The 25823-nt window shown below is 42.7% G+C and overlaps 1 pseudogene across 1 annotated transcript; it reads left to right on the plus strand.

Annotated features, from left to right (window-relative positions):
• The first annotated feature begins 2724 nt into the window (after nucleotides 1-2724).
• Nucleotides 2725-3149, plus strand: LOC116552180 (annotated as a pseudogene). The gene has a single exon (XR_004269262.1). The product of XR_004269262.1 is annotated as a 60S ribosomal protein L31 pseudogene (transcript).
• Nucleotides 3150-25823: the final 22674 nt, after the last annotated feature.

Raw genomic sequence — 25823 nt, forward strand, 5'->3', positions numbered from 1 at the left:
ACTAGATCAAGCAAAATAATTTTAGAACTTAAAGATAATCTTTTGAAGTAGCCCAGTCAGAAAAAAGGAAATAAATAAAAAGAAAAGAAAAAAGAATAAAAAAGAATGAAGCAAGTCTATGGGGCTTAAGGGATACCATTAAGCAAATTAATATTTTCAGTACAGGAATTACCAAGAAGAGATGGAATCAGACATAGAAGACCTGTTTAATGAAATAATAGCTGAAAAATTCTCAAGTCATGGGAGGGATATGGACATCCAGATCCAGGAAATTCAATAGTCTCTAAAGAGATTCAACTTCCAAAAGGTTCTCTCTAAGTTATATTACAGTGAAATCACCAAAAGTCAAAGAAAAGAAAGAATACTAAAAACAGCAAGGGAAATGTGGTAAGTCACATATAAGGGGCTCTCTATTAGACTAACAACAGATTTGTCAGCAGAAACCTTATAGGCTAGAAGAGAGTGGGATGATATATTCAAAATACTGAAAGAAAAAAACCCCTGCCATGCAAGAATATTATACCCAGCAAATCTATCCTTTAGTAATGAAGAAATGAAGTCTTTCCCAGACAAGCAAAAACTGAAGGAATTCATCACCAGTAGATAGGCTTTAGAAGAAATACTTAAGGGAGGCCTATATCTGGAAGTCAAAGGACAATAACTACCATGACAAAAACATAAAAGTATAAAACTCATTGTAGAGCAGATATTCAAAACAACCAGAGCACAAATCACAAAATGACAAGAGTACATCTTCACCTATCATTAATAACCCTGAGTGTAAACAGATTAAATTCCCCAATTAAAAGGTATAGACTGGCTGAATGCATTAAAAAAAAAAAAAAGACCCAACTATATCCTGCTTATGAGAAACTCACTTCACCTAAAAAGATATACAGAGACCGAAAGTGAAGAGATGGAAAAAGATAATCTACAGAAAAGAAAACAAAAAGGGATGAGAATTAGGTATACTTACATCAGATAAAATAGGCTTTAAGTAAAAAACTGTTATAAAGAAAAAAATGGTATTGGTTTGACTTCATGTCCCCACTCAAATCTCATGTTGAATTGTAATTCCCGATGCTGGAGGTGAAGCCTGGTGGGAGGTAATAGGATCATGGGAGTGGTTTTTAATGGTTTAGCACCATCCCACTAATGTTGTTTCATGATAGAGTGCTCAAGAAATCTGGTTGGTTAAAAGTTTGTAGCACCTCCTCCTTAGCTCTTTTCCTCCTTCTCTAGCCACACGAGATGTGACTCCTTCTTCTTTGCCTTCTGCCATGATTGTAAGTTTCTCGTGGCCCCCACAAGCCATGCTTCCTCTTTAGCCTGCAAAACTGTAAGTCAATTAAACCTCTTTTCTTTATAAATTACCCAGTCTCAGGTAGTTCTTTATAGCAATGTGAGAATGGACTAATACAGATTATCATTATATAATGAAAATAGATCAATAGAGCAAGAAGATATAACAATTATAAATATATATAGTATCCAACACTGGAACACCCAGATATATAAACCAAATATCATTAGACCTCCGGAGAGTAATACATTCCAATATAATAATTGTTACAGACTTCAGCATCCCAATCTCATCATCATTGAACAGACCATCTAGATAGAAAACCAACAAAGAAACATCAGATTTATTCAAGACCAGCCTGGCCAACATGGCAAAACCCTGTCTCTACTAAAAATACAAAAATTACCTGGGCATGGTGCTACGTGCCTTTAGTCCCATCGTACTGCGTGCCTTTACTCAGGAGGCTGAGGCAGGAGAATTGCTTGAGCCCAGGAGGCAGAGGTTGCAGTGGACAGAAATTGCACCACTGCACTCCAGCCTGGGCAACAGAGTGAGACTCTGTCACACACATACAAACGAAACGTCAGATTTAATTTGCAATATCAGCACACAGAACATTCTCCAGGATAGACTACATGTTAGAATACAAAACAAGTCTCAACAAATTTTAAAATATTGATTTCGTATCAAGTATCTTTTCTGACCATAATGAGATAAAACTAGAGATTAAGAACAAGAGGAATTTTGCAAATGGTACAGATACATAGAATTTAAACAACATGCTCCTGAAAAACCAATTGGTCAATGAATCAATTAAGACAGAAATTTAGGGCAGGCACAGTGGCTCACACCTGTAATCCCAGCATTTTGGGAGGCTGAGGTGGGTAGATCACCTGAGGTCAGGAGTTTGAGACCAGACTGGCCAGCATGGTAAAACCTTGTCCTTACCAAAAATACAAAAATTAGCCAGGCGTGGTGGCACTTGCCTGTAATCCCAGCTACTTGGGAGGCTGAGGCAGGAGAATCACTTGAACCTGGGAGGTGGAGGTTGGAGTGAGCCGAGATGGCACCACTGCACTCCAGCCTGGGTAGCAGAGCAAGACACTGTCTCCATAAAAAAAAAAAAAGAAAGAAAGAAATTAAAAAGTGTTTGAGACAAAGGAAAACAGAAATACAACATACCAAAATCTATGGAACGTGGCAGTAGTAGTACTAAAGGAAGGTTTATAGCAATAAGTGTCTACATTGAAGTATAAAGATTTAAAATAAATAACCTATTGATGCACCTCAAGGAACTAGAAAAACGAGAACAAACAACCCAAAATTAGCAGAAGAAAAGAAATAACATCTGAGAGTAGAGACAAATAAAATAAAGACTACCTTCTCCCACAATTTCTCTCACTCTTTCTTTCCACCTCGGACCCCACAGGATGGCTCCTGCAAAGAAGGGTGGTGAGAAGTAAAAGGGCCGTTCTGCCATCAACGAGGTGGTGACCGAGAATACACCATCAGCATTCACAAGCGCATCCATGGAGTGGGCTGCAAGAAGAGTGCCCCACGAGCACTCAAAGAGATTCAGAAATTTGCTATGAAGGAGATGGGAACTCCAGATGTGCACATTGATACCAGGCTCAACAAAGCTGTCTGGGCCAAAGGAATAAGGAATGTCCCATACCGAATCCGTGTGAGGTTGTCCAGAAAACGTAATGAGGATGAAGATTCACCAAATAAGCTCCATACTTTGGTAACCTATGTACCTGTTACCACTTTCAAAAATCTACAGACAGTCAATGTGGATGAGAACTAATCACTGATGGTCAAATACATCAAATAAACTTATAAAATTAAAAAAAAATAAAATAAAGACAAAAAAGTACAAAAGATCAATGAAATAAAGTTTGTTTTTTGAAAAGATAAAATCAACAAACCATTAACTACAATAGCTAAATGAAGAAGAGAGAAGACCCAAATAAATAAAATCATAAATAAAAAAGAGACATTACAACTGAAACTAAAGAATAAGAAGGATTATTAGAGACTATTATGAGCAAATATACACTAACAAAGTGGAAAATCTAGAGGAAATAGATAAATTCCTGGATACATGCAACCTACCAAGATTCAACTGGGGGCCGGGCGCAGTGGCTAATTCCTGTAATCCCAGCACTTTGAGAGGGTGAGGTGGGCAGACTAGTTGAGGTCAGGAGTTGGAGACCAGCTGGCCAACATGGCGAAACCCCATCTCTACTAAAAATACAAAAATTAGTTAGGTGTGGTGGCACATGCCTATAGTCCCAGCTACTTGGGAGGCTGAGGCAGGAGAATCACTTGAACCCGGGAGGTGGAGGTTGCTGTGAGTCAAGATGGTGCCACTGCATTCCAACCTGGGTGACAGAGTGAGACTCCATCTCAAAAATAAATAAATAAATAAAAGAAGATTTAACTGGGAAGAAACAAACAGAAAGCCTCAACAAGTCAATAATGAGTAACAAGACTGAATTAGTAAGAAAAAGTCTCCCAAAAAAGACACACCTAGGACCGGATGGTTTCACTGTCACATTCTACCAAATTTTTAAAGAAAAAATAAGACCAATTTTTCTTAAATTTTTCAAAAACACTGAAGGAGGGGAATTATTCCAGACTCATTGTATGAGACCAGCATCACCCTGGTACCAAAATTAGATGAAGACACAACAAAAAAGAAAACTACAGGTCAATAATACTGATGAACGTAAGTGTAAAAATCTTCAACAAAATATCAGCACACTGAATCCAATAGAAAATTAACAAGATTATACACCAGCATCAAAAGTGAGATTAATCCCAGGGATGCAAGGATGATTCAACATATACAAACCCATAAACATGATACATCACATCAACAGAATGAAGAACAAAAACCATATGATCATCTCAACAGATAGAGAAAAATCACTTGACAAAATTCAACATCCCAATTGGGTGGGGTGGCTCACGCCTGTAATCCCAACACTTTAGGAGGCTGAGGCGGGTGGATCACAAGGTCAGGAGACTGAGACCATCCTGGCTAACACAGTGAAATCCCATCTCTACTAAAAATACAAAAAATTAGGCAGGCGTGGTAGTGTGCGCCTGTAGTACCAGCTACTTGGGAGGCTGAGGCAGGAGAATTGCTTGAACCCAGGAGGCAGAGGGTGCAGTGAGCTGAGATCGCACCACTGCACTCCAGTCTGGGCGGCAAAGCAAGACTCCCTCTCAAAAAAAAAAAAAAAAAAAACTTCAACGTTAATTCATGATAAAACTCTCAATGAATTGGTTACATACCTCAACACAATAAAGGCCATATGTGACTAATCTTCATCTAACATTATACTGAATGAGGAAAAGCTGAAAGCTTTTTCTCTACATGGGAACAAGACAAGTGGATGCTCATTTTCACCACTCTTATTCCACATAGTACTGGAAGTCCTACCCAGAGCTGTTAGACAAGAGAAAGAAATAAAGGGCATCTAAATTGGAAAGGAAGAAATTGTCCTTGTTTGTACATGATATAATCTTATATTCAGAAAAACCTAAAGTCTCTACCAAAAAACTCTTAGTCCTGACAAACAAATTTTGTAAAGTTTTTCAGGTCTAAGAGTGTTTTGGTGGAGGCCTTAGGTGTTTAGGGTATGAAATCAACATCTAACATTACGAAAAATTAGTAATGTTTCTATACACCAATAATGAACTAGCTGAAAACTAAATCAAGAATGCAATCCCATTTACAATAGCTACAAATCATATAAAATACATAGGAATCAATGTAACCAAAAAAGTGAAAAATCTGTATAAGAAAAACTGTAAGACACTCACAAAAGAAATAGAAGAAAATGCAAAAAAAAAAAAAAAAAAGGAAAGATATTCCATGCTCATGGATTGGAAAAGCTAATGTTGTCAATGTGATAATTCTACTCAAAGCAATTTACATATTCAATGCAATCCCAATCAACATACCAATGACATTCTTCACAAAAAATTTTAAAAATCCTCAAATTTATGGAACCAGAAAAGCCCCAAAATAACCAAAGCAATCCTGAGCAAAAAGAACAAAGCTGTAGGCATCACACTATCTGACTTCAAAATATAATACAGAGTCGTAGTAACAACATTTGTATAGTACTGGCATAAAGCAGACATATACACCAGTGGACTATAATAGAGAAACTGGATAAAAATCCATGCATTTATAGCCAACCTATTTTTGACAAAGATACCAATAACATCTGACAGGAAAAGGACACTTTCTTCAAAAAGTGGTGCTGGGGAAACTGGATAACCATATGCAGAAGAATGAAACTAAACCCCCATCTCTCACCATATACAAAAATCAGATCAAAATGAATTGAAGATTTAGATAAGACCTGAAATTATGAAACAAATTACTAGACGAAAACACTGGGGAAATGCTGCAGGATATTGGTTTGGGCAATGATTTTTTGTGTCAGACTTTAAAACACAGGCAAGAAAAGCAAAAATAAACAAATCAGATTTTATCAATCTAAATGGCTTCTGCACAGCAATGGAAACAATCAGCAGATTGAAGAGATAACCTGCAGAATGGGAGAAAATATTTCGAAATTAGCCATCTGTCAAATGATTAATGTTCAGAATATACAAGGAACTCAACAGCAATAAATCAATCTCATTTTAAAATGGGCAAATGATCTGAACAGAAATTTCTCAAAAGAAGATACACAAATGGCCAAGTATCTAAAGAAATTCTCAACATCACTAATAATCAGGGAAATGGAAATCAAAATTACAGTGAGATATCATCTCACCCCAGTTAGAATGGCCACTGTAAAAAAGACAAAAGACAACAAATGCTGGCGAGGATTCAGAGAAAAGGGAATTCTCATACACTATTGGTGGAAATGTAGATTAGTACAGCCATTATGGAAAACAGTATGGATGTTCTTCAAAAATAAAGCAATTTTACTCCTGGGTACACACACAAAGGAAAGGAAACCAGTATGTTGAGGAGGTATCTGCACTCCCACGTTTATTGCAGTACTATTCACAACAGCTGAGATGTGGAGTCAACCTAATTATCCAAAAAGAGATTAACAGTTAAAGAAAATGGAGTATACTGGAAAAATGGAACACTGTTCAGTCATAAAACAATAAAATCCTGTCATTTGCAGCTACATAGATGAATCTGTCGGACCTTGTGTTAAGGGAAATAAGCCAGGTACAGAAAGATAAATACTGCATGTTCTCACTCATATGTGGAACTAAAAAAGTTGATCTCACAGAAGTAGAGTAGAAGAGCGGCTACTAGAGGCAGGAAAGTGTAGGAGAGAGAGGGAATAGGGAGAGGTTGGTCAATGAATACAGAAGAATTACAGCCAGATTAGAAGAATACATGCCCCAGTTCAATAGCACTGTAGGGTGTCTGGAGTTAACAATATCTTATATATTTTCAAATAGCTAAAAGAGAGGATTTTGAATGTTCCCAACCCAAATAAATAAAAATTTGGGGGTGATGGATATGCTAATTACCTTAATTTGGTTATTACATATTGTATGTATTGAAATGTTACAGTGTATCCCATAAATATGTACAATTACCATGTGCCAATTAAAATAACAATTAATAATAATAAAATACTGGGACCCTGTTTGACCAGCACAGTCAAGTTTCTGGAAATGGATGTTAGATGACATTCAATCAGAAATTTCAGCTGAGAAGCCTGGATAAATAAACAGCAGATAACAAAGAGAGCATGCAATAACAGGGAGAGGCAGATATTCTAAGGCAATAGCTGAGAACTTGTTTGGTGGCTCTTGGATTCACACTCAGGGCAGAAACATGGTAGGTATGCTGGAGACTGAGGGAGGAATTCGTGAAGAGAATTTCCTTGGAGCCTGATTCCCACCTGCAAAAGCATCCTGTTTGAATCCAGTGGTTCCAACACTGAAGGGAAGGAGAAAGGATCTCAGAGGGAGTGAGTTGATCCAGGGCAACACTTACACGAGTGTGTTTCTCATGCACCAGAGCCATATCTGGAGAAAGAGCCAATCTGGGGCAATTAAAAAAAAATAAACTTTTGAAATGCTTAATAAATGCACAATGTGATAAAAGATTATAAAGCAAACTCACGTAATGACCCAGCAGATAAAGACGGAGGTCACCACACTCAAGGAGCTTCCCTCAGCCTTGCTGAATCCCTACGCCATTTCCGCAATATCACTATCTTGTCTTCTAATAACACAGATTGCTTTCGCTTGTTTTAAATCTATAAATTCGTACAGCAGACACTCTTTTGTGTCTGACCTATTGCCCTTGTATGATGCTTTTGAGACTCATTCATGTCGTATTATATTTGAATTTTTTTTTTAATTTCTGAGTAGTATTCAATGGAATACTACTCAGAAAAAAAAAAAAAAAAAAAAAAAAAACACAAGCCGGGGGATGGGGCTCAGGCCTGTAATCCCAGCACTTTGGGAGGCCGAGGTGGGTGGATCATGAGGTCAAGAGATCGAGACCATCCTGGTCAACATGGTGAAACCCCGTCTCTACTAAAAATACAAAACATTAGCTGGGCATGGTGGCGCGTGCCTGTAATCCCAGCTACTCAGGAGGTTGAGGCAGGAGAATTGCCTGAACCCAGGAGCGGAGGTTGCAGTGAGCCGAGATTTGCGCCATTGCACTCCAGCCTGGGTAACAAGAGTGAAACGCCGTCTCAAAAAAAAAAACAAAACCTACAAATTCCATGAATATACCACAATTTGTTGATCCATTCTACTGCTGAATGACATTTGGATTATTTCCAGTTTTTTGCAATTATATATAAAGCTTCTGTGGATATTCTTTTTCATGTCTTTTGGTGCACAGATGTATGTAATTTTGTGGGGTAAATTTCTAGAAAAGAAATTGTTGAGTCATATGGTATACATAGATGTAATTTTGGTAGATGCTGACAATCTTTCAAATTGGTATAAAAACCAGGTGCCTCACACTTTGGGAGGCTGAGGTGGTAGGATTGCTTGAGCCCAGGAGTTTGAAATTAGCCTGGGCAACAGACCTTGACTCAGGAAAAAAAAAGAAGAAAGAAAAGAAAGAAAGAAAAAGAAAAGAAGCTAAAAAAAATCCATTTGGAGGTAAACCCCCATATTTAAAAAAGGACAAAATTGTTGTATATAGTATAATAAGGAGAAGAAATCCATAAAGCTGAGAACAAGAAATATCATTTAGAGAAAAATCAAAGAAACCAGCACCTAGATTTTTTTTTTTGAGACAGAGCCTTGCTCTGTTGCCCAGGACGGAGTGCAGTGGCGCCATCTGGGCTGGCTGCAACCTCTGCCTCCAGGTTCAAGCAAATTCTCCAGCCTCAGGCCCCACTAGTAGCTGGGATTACAGGCACATGCCACCACGCCTGGCTAATTTTTGTATTTTTAGTAGAGACGGGGTTTTGCTATGTTGGCCAGGCTGGTCTCGAACTCCTGACCTCAGGTGATCCACTCACCTGGGCCTCCCAAAGTGCTGGGATTGCAGGCATGAGCCACCACATCCAACCTAGATTTTTGTTTAAACACCAGTTTTCAATAATAGGAATCAGAGCTCCTTGGAGAAATTGCTGATTCTAGGGCTGGGGAGGAAAAACCATATGATTTAGCATATATTTTTAGAGCATCTTGTAGTACCAGGAAGTAAGGGAGTGCTCAAAAACAACAGAATGGGCACGTGCCAAAGGGAGGCAGAAGTCAGCCAGAAAGAGCTCCCCATGACCAAAGCTGGGACAATCTGAGCAGCAAATTAGGGCATGTTCAATGGCAATGCAATGAACCGTCACTATAATTACGTAGACCAACATTTTATGTATTTATTTGTACAGACAGCGCCTCACTCTGTTGTCCAGGAGTGCAGGGACGCAATCTGAGCTCACTGCAGCCTTGAACTCCTGGGCACAAGTGATCCTCCCTCCTCAGCCTCCCAAAGTGTTAGGATTACAGGTGTGAACCACCACACCTGGCTATAAATATGAACATTTTAAAACGCATGGAAATAATTTACATTGAGTGGGAAAAAATAAACCAGGTTTCCAAACTGTAAATCCATCTATATAAATATACACATGATTAATAGGGAACAGCCATAAATATTCAAAATGTTAAGTGTGGTCAGGTTGCTGGCAGGATTCTTTCCTGGTTTCCATAATGTTGTATTCCTTTGTATACTTTTTATCAAGATTAACATGCAAATAATCACTCTCTAATGTCTTTGAAAACTATGGATTTTCTTGTTGGAAATTTGCTTAAGACATGTTTATCTATAATTTATTCACACCGCAAACTTTAAAGTATAAATTTACGTCTCTCCATATGACACACCAAGAAGCCCCAACAGTCTTTGTATCACCTCTGAAAACTGTCATCCTTATAACTGTACAGCTGGCATCACTCCATTTCATTGCTTTTATTTTTTAGAGATGGGGGTCTTACTGTGTTGCCCAGGCTAGCCTTAAACTCTGGACTCAAATGATCCTCCCCTCTGAGCCTCCTAGGAAGCTGGAACTGTAGGCACAGGCCAGCACACCAGGCGTTACTCCACCTAAGTGTAGTTTCTTATCACAAATAATCTTTGGGCCAGGTGCAGTGGTTCACGCCTCCCAGCACTTTCGGAGGCTCAGGTGGGCGGATCACCTGAGGTCAGGAGTTTGAGACCAGCCTGGTCGATATGGTGAAACCTTGTCCCTACTAAAACTACAAAAAAAAAAATTAGCTGGGTGTGGTGGTGGGAATCTGTAATCCCAGCTACTTGGGAGGGTGAGACAGGAGAATTACTTGAACCCAGAGGCAGAGGTTGCAGTGAGCCGAGACCGTGCCATTGCACTCCAGCCTGGGCAACAAGAGTGAAACTCCATTTCCAAAAAAAAAAAAGAATCTTTGGAAGTAAAGATAAGAATGTGGTAGGAATCAGGTAAGAAGCTGTGCTTGAACCAGACTGCAGAGAATGGGGAGGGGGAATGTGAGCCGTGGTGTCGTGTTCTGGAGACAGGTGTGTTCAAGGGGTTGCCAGGCACAGCAAGGAAACATTCTCTTCACCCTTTCCCAGTGAGAGGTATAACATAATCCTGAGATTTCCCTTCTATGTCAAATGCCAGGAAAGGAAAGATACATGAGCTATCTTATTGGCATTAGTACGTGAGGAGAAGTCCCACCTTGGTATGTTAAGGGGAAGGTTGGAAATAGCCCAGTCTGAACTTTGGGGCTTGGCTAGCTCACGCTTCCCCCATGTTATAATTGCTTGGTAGGTCTGGCTTTTAAACCAGCAGCACACCACAGGAAATGCAAATAAACATTTTAAAATCCACTGGGACAAAGGAGATCTCTAACTTACAACCTTCCCAGAGCTGGGCATTTAACATTCTGAGCACATTTTACCAAAAAAAGAATGCTGTGGCCAGCCACTGGGACCCAGGTGGGACTTCTCCTGGCCTGCGTTCAGCTCCAGGTGGGGTAAGTAGACGGTCCACAGATGTCTACTTACCCCACCTGGAGCTGAACGCAAGCCATGGGGGGTCCTTGCTGTGGAAGAGACCAGTAAAGAAACAGGAGAGTGATGAAACAGGACAACCCATCTTTGTCTCTTTCTCTGGAGTCCACACGTTTAAAGAACTGTGGAATGAATTAATGGAGAAAGTAAATGGCAAAACATTTTTTCTTTTACAGCTCTGAAGGGAATTTGTGGGCCACTGCAAGGACTTTAGTAACCAAATCACCAATTCTTTACAAAGTCTACTCACGTGAAGAAAGGCATGTGTGCTGTATGTATACGGATATAGTTACATAGATGCATACAGCTGCCCACACACACTCAGCTGCAATAAATGCTGCTCTTCATTTTCTAAACCACATGACTAACTTGGTCCACCCCGTATTAGTCTGTTCTCACGCTGCTAATAAAGACGTACCCAAGACTAGGTAATTTATAAAGAAAAAGGGATGTAATAGACTCATAGTTCCACATGGCTGGGGAGTCCTCACAATCATGGCAGAAGGCAAATGAGGAGCAAAGTCACATCTTACACGGTGGCAGGCAAGAGAGCTTGTGCAGGGGAACTTCCATTTATAAAACCATCAGATCTCGAGAGACTTATTCACAAGAACAGTGTGGGGGAATCTGCCCCCATTATTTAATTATCTCCACCTGGCCCCACCTTTGACACGTGGGGATTATTACAATTCAAGGTGAGATTCGGGTGAGGACACACACCGTATCAACCCCTATAACAGAAATGGCAAGAAAATCTCAGTCACGAGGAAAGACGTCTCCCTGTACTGCCAGGTTGTTATATAGGAATGCCTTGAACTAATGCTATCTGAGAATTACGAGCAGAGTTTCTGACATTCCCTGCAGGTAATATGAGTAACAGTTGTTTCTTCCCAGGCCTGGATAGTGAGCATGGTGTGCACATTTTACGAAGAACTTATGTTGAGGTCAGCCATTGGGTTTCAGGCTTACACTATGTGCCTGATGATTTTAAAGACTTTCTGTGTGAAGAGTGTTTCATTCTTACACAGGCATAGAGCATTTGTCGCAGGTGAAGCTGGGGCTCTTGCCTACCATTCGGGGCCACCTCCTAGCCAGGGCTCCCTGTTATGGTAGAAGCATGTGGCTCCCCTCCCACTCTGGGCCACGCACGGCCAGGGCTGGTGAGGACAGGTTCCCCTGCCACTGGGCCTAATGATTGGCTTCCTGAATGTGTCACCTGGGCCTGTAAGGGCCTGTGCGTGGTGAGGGGTGAGTGGAAAGCAACCACTCCCCGGCAGATACCCATACCTTGTTTGCATGATGATCCTGAGGGAGAAGAAAGGAAATGGTCGGGCTGACACTGAGCCAGGTCCTGGACCAGCTCTCCACCCCAGGAGATAGCTCTCCACCTCAGTCTGGAGGGTGGGGTGGGACAAGCCTAGGAAGACGGTCCAGGCAGATGGAGAGCTGTGGGCCAGGGACTGAAAGCCCCTCGCCAGAATATCAGAATACAGCTTCCATGGCTACAGATGTTGTATTTGCTTTTAAGAACTGAAGGAGCACACAAACATGATTTTTAACCTGACACAGAAATGGCACCAGATGGAGGGAATTTAAAGAAACAGAAATAAAAGGAATAAAAGGAAATACAGAACAAAAGAAACTGGAACAAAAGAGTTGAAATTTACAAACAATGAAAATTTACATGGCTGGGCCCAGTGGCTCACGCCTGTAATCCCAGCACTTTGGGAGGTTGAGGCAGGTAGATTACCTGAGGTCGGGAGACCAACCTGACCAACAGGGACAAACCCCATCTACACTAAAAATACAAAATTAGCTGGGGGTGGTGGCACATGCCTGTAATCCCAGCTACTCAGGAGGCTGAGGCAAGAGAGCTGCTTGAACCCGGGAGGCGGAGGTTGTGGTGAGCCAGATTGCACCATTGCACTCCAGTCTGGCCAACAAGAGCGAAACTCCATCTCAAAAAGAAAAAAAAGAAAAAGAAAATTTACAAAAAATTGAAAAACATTCAAGGCCATTACTACTCAATTAAATGATGATTTGTTAGCATTTTAGTCTATCTACTAGGCAGTTATTTAGAAAAAGCAAACTGTTAATATTTTTTCAATAAAAATGTCATTCATTGGTTGGGGTAGGTTATCAAAGAAGACCATGGATTTATATATTATGAAATTCAAGAGGTCTACAAAGGACCTGCAGTGAAAATTCTCCCCCACTGTACACACCTTCCTCTGTCACTCAGCCACCACGTCCCTTCCCCAGTGTTGTATATATATTTATGTATTCTGCCCAAGGGTCTTGAACATGTAAGTGTATATCGACTTCCTCTTCCTTTTTTTTTTTTTTTTTTTTAACACATTCTGCATCCTGCTTCAATATGTATGTGTATACATGTCTTGAATATCATTTATGGCAAATGTCCCCGGGGAATGAGATTGGTATAACAAATAGAAACTCAGGAGGGAAAACATCCCATGAGACATTCCATTTTCTTTTTTAAATTTTTAATTAATTAATTATTTTACAGTATTCAGTAAAAAAGTGGTAGACACTTCATTTTCATAGGGCGTGTGGGAGGAAATTGATTGTACATGAATAACTCAGGGTAGGGAGCTCAGCAGCTCCTCCTGGCTTCATGACATGTCGACCCCATGAAACTCGACAGAACAGAATGTGTTGGGATACTGGACAGTGACTCCAAAAAACCATAGCGGTTTTGTTGGAGAGCAGAGCTTTAAAATAAAGGATGTTAAAAAGTCTGGACAAGCGACACCCAGTGCCAGGCCCAGCTCCCTCTGAGGTTAAGGACGGAGCTTAATCTTAGAGACAGAGCTGCTCCGTCTCTCCCAGCTCCTGCTCTAAGGAGATGGAGAGGCCATGGCTAGACCAGGATCTTCATCCCACCCTCCCCTGTCCTCTGCTGACTGGATTGGGAATCTCCTGACTCGAGAGCAACCAGTGATGTGGCCAGATGTGAACAGACAGAGGCTTCAGCCACATTCTCTTGATCTCAGAAACTTTAATGTGGAAAATGTCGGGAGACTGCGGCTGTTAGAGGTGGGGCAGCAGCTTCTCCAGCAAGCTTGAAGGGCTGGGAGTGAGCTGACAGAATTTGTGTCCCTAAGATTGGGTGACCAACCCCTGGAAAAGAAAAGTAGGGGGCCTCAAGAAATTGCACCAGTGGCAGAATTCCGGAGAGGAGTTCTTAAGGTCTCGCTGCTCAGGCCTTGGAGCTGCCTGGGATTCCAAGCAGCTCCATGGATTCCCAGGCATGCCGCCACGCTGAGAGGCCCCATTGCCTGGAGAGATCTGAGTTCCCTGCATGCAAAAGTGTGTGGCTCACACAATCCCAGGTGTGGCCTTTGTTGACCCTGGGAGGGACCACAGGCCAGGTAACCTGCGGCTGGGCTGAGCTAATTCTGTTCCTTTGTGGAAAGATCTCAAAGTGAACTCAAGAATGCAACCTGAAGGCCAGAGGTTTGTATTTTTGTTCCAGGTTTAATGTGGTATGAGGAGAAAAGGAAAAAGAAAAAAAAAACTCAACTAAAATGGGTACTATCAAAGCCCATGGAAATGTTCCAGGGATCTCCTTTATTAAAAACAGGAAGCATTTTCAAGGATTTTTCAAGAAGGCTTTGTCCAAATAAAAGCTGGGTTTCAAAAACGTCACCTTTGTTGGAACAGTTTCCATCAGAGCCTAGCGGCCTATGTGTGGGGAATGACACCCCCCGTTTTTCCTCTCTAAAGTGTGTGCTTCAGACAGCTTTGGCCAACACCATGGATTTGCAGACCAACCTGGCAATGTCTGTAGCGTGCCGCTGGGCATCAGGAACCCAGGAGGCATTCTGCACCAATGCCAGTTATTCCCAGTTTACAGGTTAGGGGGGTGACCAGTTGTTCCAGTTTGCCTGGAACTGAAAGGTTTCTGGGGCATTAAAACTGAGAAAGTGTGCTAGCCTACAGCCAGAACGTGAGCAACGCCATTTTATAAAATGCAAAACTGTTTTTAAAATAAGTTGCAACGGCTGCCCCATTCTTCTCACAATAACTGCTGGCCTTGGCTTCTGTAAATAGAACTGCTAGTTTGTTCTGCAAACTATGTAAAGCTGCTTACCTTTTCTTATCAGTAACTGCCAGAATTGCTAGCCTTTGCTTACCAGTAATAGCCAAAATAAGCAGCCCAAGCTAATTCCATCCTGGCTCCTGTGACTTGTAATAAGTAACTAAGATCTGTGACTTCTATCACTACCCAGACAATGTGTAAACAAATGTTTATCTTGACTTCTGTAAACCACTTAAGTAACAAGTGGAATGACAAAAGTCCCCTGGCCCTTGGAATGTCCCGAGACCCCCACCCTCATCTCTGCCCAGGAGGTAATTTACAGAATCCACTAGCCCTTGGAATGTCTGAAGCCTTTTGATCCCCATCCCCGCTCCTCACCCCCACTCCCAAGGTGGTTTTTCGGGTATAAAAAGTCTTGGCACCCTCCTTTTGACGCCACAGGTTGGAGAGACATGAGTCTTCTGTGGTCGCCGGCATAATAAATGACCCTGCAATTTGGCATACTTTTGTCTTGGTGCTAACTTTCTATGCTCGGTCCAGTACAACAAAAGTACCAAAGAAAGTGGGATGAATTGATCACCCTAACATGAGACTGAGACAGAAATGGCTTTCTCCCTTTGCTTTTGTTTTTTGAGACGGAGTCTTGCTCTGCTGCCCAGCTGGAGTACAGTGGCACCATCTCAGCTCCGTGCAATCTCCGCCTCCCGGGTTCAAGCGATTCCCCTATCTCAGCCTCCCGAGTAGCTGGGATTACAGGTGTGCACCACCACGCCCAGCTAATTTTTTGTACTTTAGCCAAGACGGGTTTCACCATGTTGGCCAGGATGGTTGCGATCTCCTGACCTCGAGATCTGCTCGCTTTGGTCTCCCGAAGTGCCAGGATTACAGGTGTGAGCCATTGCACCTGGCCGTCCCTTTGCTCTTGTCTGTTCCAGCCCCTGGGCCCACCTGTATGACTTTATCAAGAACACTGATACCTCTTTTGACCTCCTGGTCTCTCAACTGTCTTCAATAAACTTTCTCTGCCAGATTACACCTTGCTAATAGTGGGATTTCCTGCCAAATAAGAGCATGAAGCTCAAATTCTAATTGATAAATGAGATATTTCAACATTAGATGTTTTAAATTGATTATGCACTGGGCTTTCATTATCAAACATTTAATTGCAATTTGATCACCAGTTCAATAGAGAAGGGATAGAGAAAGAGAGGGGGTGAGAAACCTTTCGCTGTGTTTTGGGAGTGAACGCCAGCATCTTATTATTAACTTCTAATAAGTTCATAATAAATGGCTGTCTGTATATTCTGGTGACATCATTCTGCAGAGTCTTATTCCTGGCTGAAGGCCTTGATTTCCTCCCAAGTTGTTGTTGCTGTAATTTATGGGTTAAAAACTCTTTCCTCTTGTAAGACATCGTTCGATATGCTGTGTACAAGTGCTCTAGTTTACCATTCAAGACTAACAAAGTATGACGTGTTTACCTCACTTGAAGAAACATGCCTTTACAGAGAGAGGACGAAGGGAGAGGGGCTCCAAGTCCATTCTGACTCACCTCTTCTCCCACAAACTCTTTGTTCTATTCCTAACCCCTGTTTAAAAAAAAAACAACTCAACGATTTAACCCTGGACATGTATACTAGGGATGCTTTGTGTTAAGCCCAGCTAACTTTCCATCCTTATCTTTGTCTTTTTTTTTTTTTTTTTTGAGAGAGTTTCGCTCTTGTTGCTCAGGTTGGAGTGCAATGGCGAAATCTCGGCTCACTGCAACCTCTGACTCCTGGATTCAAGTGATTCTCCTGTCTCCAGCCAACCAAGTAGCTGGGATTACGGGCATGTGCCACCATGCCCGGCTAATTTTGTATTTTTAGTAGAGACAGGGTTTCACCATGTTGGTCAGGCTGGTCTCGAACTCCTGACACCAAGTGATCCACCCACCTCGGCCTCCCAAAGTGCTGGGATTACAGGTGCGAGCTACCGCACCCGGCCATCTTTGTCATTTTTAAAAACTGCATTGCAGAGTGAGAAGTAAGCTTTCATCTTCGTGTTTGTTTTGGATGATAATGACCTGATCCTGATCTTGTCAACAGCAACACAATGTCAATAGCGTTACCTTTCACCTACATCTGCCTTTCTGAGACTTTAGTAAGCATATGTATCACCTGGGGATTTTAATAAAATGCAGATTCTGATTCAGTAGGTCTGGGGTGTGCTCTGGCATGTGTAATTTTTTTTCAGGTTGAAATACATTTTCTTTATTTATTTATTATAGATAGCAATGAACAGAAATTCAAGGTCATGAATGAAGTGGCGAAAAGAAGAAATGAAGACGGATCCTTTTGTGTGTGGATCGCTTCCGTCTCCACGGGTTTGTATGCCTTCACGCAACAGTGGATAGCAGTTCTCGTGCAGTCTGCAATCCTAAATTCTTTTTCGCCACATTGATTTTTACATTGACCACTAAACTTTCTGCAGATACCCTATGGGTTAAAGACATCACAGTGATCTTTACTTCTGGTTCAAAGAAGAAAATAATGGCTGGAATGTAATAATCTAGGTAGGAAATGGCCTTTTGCATTTTTAGCGAGCTCCCCAGAGAGGATGGTGCTGCTCGTCCAGGGACTGCATTCTGGGTAGGGGAAGTAGAGAATGACAGATACCCAGGAATGAGGGGGCCAGGATGATGTTAACAGTCAGATTCTGCATAAGACTCCAATAGAATCCAACATCTAGGATCACTCCTTAGGCCGTAGATTCTATAACCTTTGAGCTTCCAGTCATTCAACAATTCATGGGGTTAATTATATGTCATTATGAAAGTTAAATCAAAAATAAACTTTGAACTCCTTCCCTATATGCAAGGTTCCATACAAACTGTCTTGCGCTCTGCCTTAAAAAAATGTTTTATTTATCCTAGTGATTTTTCTAATCCATGCTGAGAAATGCCTTTATTGATTTGATAAACAGTACAGTATTTCCTTGTATGAATGTACCTTGATTTATTTACCTGATCCTATGTGAGTGATCCTTTAGTTTGTTTTAGAAGGTTTTCATTAGCTTTGTCAGTGCCCAATCAGTGACAGCCCGGGCTCATCCGGCATGCTTATCTAGGAAGCATAAGGAACACTTGAGTATTGCCCTAGTGCTGTCACACAAATCAATGCTAATCTGGTCAGCTGGTACAAACCATACAGCTCCCAAGAGGAAGTTAATGAAAACAATATTCAGAATAAATATTCTTAGAGTAATAAGTGATATCACTTTCTGAACAAGCTTATGGCTTCAGGCCTCTCTCTCTTTCTGCTGCCTACCACACCCTCTGCTTCCTTTCTTTTTTTTTTTTTTTTTTGAGACGGAGTTTCGCTCTTGTTACCCAGGCTGGAGTGCAATGGCGCCATCTCGGCTCACCGCAACCTCCATCTCCTGGGTTCAGGCAATTCTCCTGCCTCAGCCTCCTGAATAGCTGGGATTACAGGCACGTGCTACCATGCCCAGCTACATTTTTGTATTTTTTAGTAGAGACGGGGTTTCACCATGTTGACCAGGATGGTCTCGATCTCCTGACCTCGTGATCCACCCGCCTCAGCCCCCCAAAGTGCTGGGATTACAGGCGTGAGCCACCGCGCCCGGCCTCTGCTTCCTTTCTTAACGGGAAAGTTTAACCACCCAAGGCTTCAACATTCTGATTATTCTCTGACCTGTAGCTGCAGCCCAGGCCTCTCTCCTAAGTTCCAGTCATTTATAGGGTGGTATTAATTCTAGGATCTTCTTCCAAGCAATCATGGCTTCTTTAAATTCTAATACAACCTGGATTGGACGTGATGGCTCATGCCTGTAATCCCAGCACTTTGGAAGGCCGAGGCAGGAGGATCACTTGAGGTCAGGAGTTTGAGACCAGCCTGACCAATATGGTGAAATTCTGTCTCTACTAAAAATACAAAAAATTAGCTGGGCGTGGTGGTGGGTGCCTGTAATCTTAGCTACTCAGGAGGCTGAGGCAAGAGAATTGCTTGAACCCGGGAGACAGAGGTGGCAGAGAGCAAAGTTCGTGCCACTGCACTCCAGCCTGGGTGACAGAGCGAGACTCTGTCTCAAAAAATAAAAATAAGTAAATAAATTCTAATACAACCTGGGAAAAAACAAAGACATATTAGGCTGTTCCATGGGTTGTCTTTGTATCAATACCGCCATGTCCTGATGACTGAAGGTTTATACCAGGTCTTGATACCTGGTCATATAATTGCTTCCAGCTTCATTGTTCTTCAAAATTGCTTTGGCTTTTCATGCTCCTTTGCATTTCCATTCAGTTTTGGAATCAGCTTGCCAATTTCCACTAAAAAAAAAATCCAGTGAGGGTTTTGATTGCAATTGTGTTGAGTCTGTAGGTGAATTTAAGGATACTTCACAACATTGAGTCATCCAATCTATGAACATAGTATTTCCCTCTATTTATTTAATGCTTTAGAAATTTCTCAGCTGTGCGTGGTGGCTCATGCCTGTAATCCCAGCACTTTGGGAAGCCGAGGCGGGTAGATCATGAGGTCAAGTTCGAGACCAGTCTAGCCAACAGAGTGAAACCCTGTCTCTACTAAAAATACAAAAAAGTTGCTGGGTGTGGTGGCAGGCACCTGTAATCCCAACTACTCAGGAGGCTGAGGCAGGAGAACTGCTTGAACCCGGGAGGCAGTGAGCCAAGATTGCACCATTTGCACTCCAGTCCAGGCAACAGTGCGAGACTCCCTATCAAAAAAAAAAAAAAAAGAAAAAAAAGTTCTTAACAACATGTTCATGTTGTAGTTTTTCGCAAAGAGCTCTTACACTTTTGTTAGATTACACTTTATATTTTTGTTATATTTTCCTAGGTATTTTATTTCTTAAAAACATTATTAGAATTGAGCCAGTTTTCTTTTATAAAGTACCCTAGCTATTACTCCCAAAAGCATTGCCTTTATGATTATCATTTCTATTGGCTTAAAACATTTTTTGTTAAAATGAGCAATATATTCCTTATTTTGGGCTTACCTTCCTTGAAACATGACTGCCTTGGAACACTTGGAATCATTGATAGAGATGATATTTCATGATATTTCCTTGGCCACAATTTCTCAATCCTTCTTAGAAATTAATCTATAGAAACATCTTTAGATTTGCCTGGTAAGTAAACTTGGGAGCACTTTAGGATGTGAGGAGCAAATAGGTGATCAACGCTAGGGAATTGGAAATTCTTGCCCAGAGTTAGGACTTTAATACCACCGTGCTCAACGTCAAGCCCAGGGTCTGTCCATTCTGATCATGGAGCAGAGATCAATCGCTGTGTCTATTGCTGGGTGATTATTTCTGGGTGGAGCGAGCAAAGATTTCCCCCTGGGGTGAGACGAGGCTAGAAAAGAGTAGGTGCGGGCAACTTCTAATGGATGAAAACTTATTTCCAGGTCTCTATTTTAGAAACTGAGGCTATTTGCTCAAGCCCTTTTATCTTGGAATTAATTTGCTTATATAATAGGCATTGTCTTCACTCATGGCCTGGATAATGGCAGTCATTTAACTTAGAAGAAATGACTGCCAGCCTTCCTGCCAAAGACAAATGCTAACTAAAGTTAATGCTAGGACAGATTGGTTCTCCTGAATGCCATTTCAAAGGGAAGGGCAGTGTTACGTATTAAAATGCATAAGAAACCCACTGCAAGGAGATGGTCTTTTCCATTTGGTGTTATGGATCTTAATTTTTTAAAATTAATAAACACATGCTCTTATTTCCTGACACCCACAAAATAATGACCAGCTCTATAAAAACTCTTTTTTCAAAGATGGAGATTTTTAAAGTAAATATTTAAAAATTTTAGATTACTCATAGAAACAAGTAACAGACAGGTCAGGCACAGTGGCTTGTGCCTGTAACCTCGGCACTTTGGGAGTCTGAGGTGGGCAGATCACCTGAGGTCAGACGTTTGAGACCAGCCTGGCCAACATAGTGAAACGCCATCTCTATTAAAAATACAAAAATTAGCCAGGCATGGTGGTGTATGCCTGTAATCCAGCTACTCAGGAGTTTGAGGCAGGAGAATCTCTTTATCCCAGGAGGCAGAGGTTGCAGTGAGCCAAGATCATGCCATTGGACTCCAGCCTGGGTAAAGAGTGAGACAAAAGAAAACAAAAACAAAACGAAAAGAAGAAACAGGTAACAAACAAAATGCACACACAAATATAACATTCAAAGCTGGTATCCTCATTAAAAACTGAGACATCAGTCACCACCTGCGGAGGTCTGTCCTGCAGACCCTGACTCAGCAACGGGTGAATGAATACACTCTCACACCCAGTACAGTGTCCAAGTGGGCTAGGGATGGTGTCAGCTGCTTTCGGAGGGCAATTGCAGCTAACCGACCATAACACCCTGTAACTCCTCACATTTATTCAGGAAAGATTTAATAGCAGAGGTTCTTTTTTTTGAGATGGATTCTCACTCTGTTGCCCAGGCTGGAGTGCAGTGGAGCGATCTCAGCTCACTGCAACCTCCGCCTCCCAGGTTCAAGCAATTCTCCTGCCTCAGTCCCCTGAGTAGCTGAGACTACAGGCATGCACCAGCAAACCTGGCTATTTTTTTTTTTTTTGTATTTTTAGTAGAGACAGGGTTTCACTATGTTGGCCAAGATGTTCTTGATTTCCTGACCTTGTGATCTGCCCGTCTCAGCATCCTAAAGTGCTGGGATTACAGGCGTGAGCCATCCCGCCTGACCGTAATAACAGACGTTCTAAGTCAACGTGATTGTGGATAATTAACATGATTAAAAGAGTGGTTTTATGAATGATAAAAAGCTTTAGGTTCTGGGGCCCAGAGTACACACTATTAATGGGTAATTCCCATTTGACCTCCCCCTGAGAAGACCATCAAACACAAAGTTTATATGAGCAAACAAATTAGAGACAAAGGGATGTGGGGTAAACAGACTTCACTGTGGAAGCTTTGTTGTCCCTGTGTTTTACCCTATGATTTAAAATTCTAACACGATGAACTGGCTGCCTTCATCCTGTTCCATCAAAACTTTTCAGCCTTCCAAAAGGTTTGAGACTATAATCTTCTAACTTTTCCTAATATTTCCCTAATATTTTGCCAGCCACCCCAAGTGAATCTCAACAAAAAAACAACCTGCAGAGCCACTGTGCCTACAGGATCAACATGTGATACATGGCTGGGGCTGCTTTGACACTTGGAAGGCAGTTTCAGGAGGTTTACTGGTGGATTAGGATGAGTACAAGACCCATGATTCTTCCACCTCAGCAGAGCACAGCAGATCCCAACGTCTTTTTTTTGTTTGTTTTAAGACGGAGTCTCACTCTGTCGCCAGGCTGGAGTGCAGTGGCATGATCTTGACTCACTGCAACTTCTGCCTCCTGGGTTCATGCAATTCTCCTGCCTCAGCCCCCTGAGTACCTGGGACCACCATGCCCAGCTGGTTTTTGTATTTTTAGTAGAGATGGGGTTTCACCGTGTTAGCCAGGATGGTCTGAATCTCCTGACCTCGTGATCCACCCACCTTGGCCTCCCAAAGTTTTGGGATTATAGGTGTGAGCCACCGTGCCCAGCCCACAGATGCCAACTTCTAAGCTGAGTTGTGGTGCCAAGGGAAACTGGGGGTTGTCAACAAGCTGTCCTGTTCAAGCAATGCTATAGGTATGGGGGAGCTTTCCCTGGTGGCCTACAGCCACTGAAGCCAAAGGACCTGGAATTCCCTTTCTAGCCAGCCAGGTGGAGGTGGGTGGATGTCTTTGTGAACCACAGGTTTGAAGTCAGCCTGCAGAAGTTTGGCTTCTTTTTCTATTGAGAAAGTTTTTCCTGGCTGGGCTTTGCTGGAGTTGGGCCTGAAATAGGCCTCCAGGTGTGAGGTGCAAGGGACCATGGGAGGGTGGGGTGCAGCCTGGGGCAGAGGCTGGTGTGCACTGGCATAGAGGGAACAGAGGCCCCATAGCGCCTGGGGACAGACACCCTGTGCTGGACTCACACAGGCCTAGCCACTGGGAGAGGTACGAGGCGGGAAGGAACTGGGGTTGAACAAGGAGCTACTGTGGGCTTTAAGGTGAGCCTCAGGGGGAAGAAGAGGGAGGCTATTCCTGGTGTACTGGTCCTGGCAGCTCTTTGTGGAATGTTCATCAATTCTGGGAAGCTTCAGAAGAGAGGGCTGTTCCCAGAACTAAGATGAACGTGGTCTAAAACTGTGTCCAGGTAAGAATTACAGGCCCAGAGGATCATTCCATTTAGTAGAATTCCCAGACTTTGCATTGTGAAGAGCTTTGGAGAGCCGTCTGTCTCTACCTTTGTTTGCCACTTCTGGGATCCATTATGCTCATGCTTGCATTATTAGTGTTATTATTTTTTTAAAAGAGACTTTATTTATTTATACAGTTTCTGAGATGGAGTCTCACTCTGTCGTCCAGGCTGGAGTGCAGTGGCACCAGCTTGACTCACTGCAACCTCCATCTCCAGTTTTGTTTCTCCTGCCACAGCCTCTTGAGTAGCTGGGATTATAGGCACACGCCACCACGTCCAGCTAATTTTTGTATTTTTAGTAGAGACAGGGTTTCACCATATTGGCCAGGCTGGTCTTGAATTCCTGACCTCAAGCGATCTGCCTGCCTCGGCTTCCCAAAGTGTTGGGGTTACAGGTGTGAGCCACTGCGCCTGGGCAAGGCTATTTTTTTGAGCAGCAAAATTGAGCAGAATATACAGAGAATTTCCAAATGCTCCCTGCCCCCTCCCCAACATGCCCAGCCTCCCCCACGGTCAACATGCAACACCAGAGAGGCACATTTATTACCATCAATAAACCTACGTTGACACATCATTGCCACTCAAAGTTCATGGCTTACATTAGGTTCACTCTGGGTGTTGTACATTCTACGGTTTTTGAAAAATGTATAATGACAAATGTACAACATTAAGCATAATCATCATTATAGTATCTTACAGAGTAGTTTCATAGTCCTGAAAATCCTGTGCTCTGTCCATTCACCCTTCCACCCCCCCAGCCCAGGCAATCACTGTCCCTTGTACTGTCCCCAGTGCTGCCTTTCCTGGAGTGTCATATAGTTGGAATCACACAACATGTAGCCTTAGCAGATTGGCTTCTTTCACTTCGTAATATTAGTCAGTTTCCTTTCTGTTCTTTCATGTCTTGAAAGCTAATTTCTTTTTTTTAAGACATCATATTGTAGGCTTCTTGAAGCTGTGAGGGATTAATTATATATTGGCCAAGAGGTGCTGGGAAGAGTGCTGCATATGACAAGCAAGATCCCTCCCCTCATGGAGCTTATAGTCTAGGAGGGACACAGACAGGAAACTAGCAAGCCACAAACGTTATCACTGAATGTAGGGAATGCAACACAGGTAAAGAAGGGGATTGTTAAAGACTAAAGGGGCACTTCTTGGGGGTGAGGAGTCGGGGGTCCTTTGCTTCAAGGACATTTGAGAATAAGGACCAACGAAGGGTAAGAAGGCAGTCAGGTCAAGACTGGGGGTGCAGAGTATCTGGTAGAATGGGGATCACGTGGAAAGAAGACAGCGGTGTGAAGTGGAGGACTGACAGGAGAACACTTGGAGTGGGGACAGCACAGCCACATCCTTAGGGCCCCGCTGGGGTCCTCAAAGCCATGTCAGGCCTCATGGGGTTTAGACAGAAGGGAACATGATCTAGTTTCCCCTCCATGCTGACCCTGCTGCTGAGTGGGTAATGGAGTGAAAATCTGTGGAAGTGGGATAAGGGAGTCCATTCACAGGCTTCTGCAGACACCTGGGGCCCTGAAATGGAGGTGTGGGGAAGGGGTCATTTTGAAGGTGGACTTAGAGCTGAATGAAAGGCAGAAGGTAGGGGAGAGGCAGGGTGATGGCTCCTAAATTCCTGGCCCAGCATCTGGGTAAATGGCTGCCCTCTGGGAATCAGGAGAGTCACATTTGGGACATCCACAGATAGTGGGTAGTGACCCGCAGCACAGGAGATGTGCTAGAGCCATCAAATTAGGAATTGTTGGCACAGAGATGGTGCAGGAGGCTGAAAACGGCCCCAGAAGATATCCACAGCCGAGTCCCTGGAACAGATGAATGTTACCTTCTACGGCAAGAAAGAGTCTTTGCAGATGAGTGTAAGGATCGTGAGACAGGGAGATGATGCTGGATTATCCAGCTGGGCCCTAAAGGTCATCACAGGTGTCCTTAGAGGAGGGAGGCAGAGGGGGATTTGACACAGAAGGCAGTGTGAAGAGGAACACAGAGAGGCTGAACACGCTGGCCTTGAGGACTGACCTGATGAGGCCACATGCCAAGGAGCAGTGGCAGCTACCAGGCCCAGGAAGAGGAAAGGAGTCGGGCATGGCCATGCAGACACCTTGCTTTCTGCCTCCTGATACTGATTTTGGATTCTGGCCTCCACAACTGTTAGGGAATTTCTTTTGTTTTAAGCCACTACATTTGTGGTGATTTGTAACAATTCCACAGGCAACTAATGCGAATACGAAGTCACCATACCAGCTGAGGTCACCTAGGGAAGGAGCTCGTGTTTTAGAGAAGGCAACCAAGCGCTTCGGCCTAAGGAAGTCCCATGTGAAAAGAGGTCTCCAAGAAGGAAGTCCCATGTGAAAAGAGGTCTCCAAGAAAAACAGGATGCTCCAGAGAAGTTCTGGAAAGTGAGTCAACACCTGCAGTTACAGCTCTTTTTTTTTTTTTTTTTTTTTGAGACAAAGAGTCCCACTCTGTTGCCCAGGCTGGAGTGCAGTGGCGCCAACTGGGCTCACTGCAACCTCTGCCTCCCAGGTTCAAGTGATTCTCTTGCCTCAGCCCCCAAGTAGCTGGAATTAGAGGTGTCCGCCACCATGCCCTGCTAATTTTTGTATTTTTAGTAGAGACAGGGTTTCTCCATGCTGGCCAGGCTGGTCTCAAACTCCTGACCTCA

This window comes from Sapajus apella, unplaced genomic scaffold, assembly GCF_009761245.1.
Source record: "Sapajus apella isolate SASKATOON/1434 unplaced genomic scaffold, GSC_monkey_1.0 scaffold11, whole genome shotgun sequence".
In the NCBI taxonomy this organism is placed as follows: domain Eukaryota; kingdom Metazoa; phylum Chordata; class Mammalia; order Primates; family Cebidae; genus Sapajus; species Sapajus apella.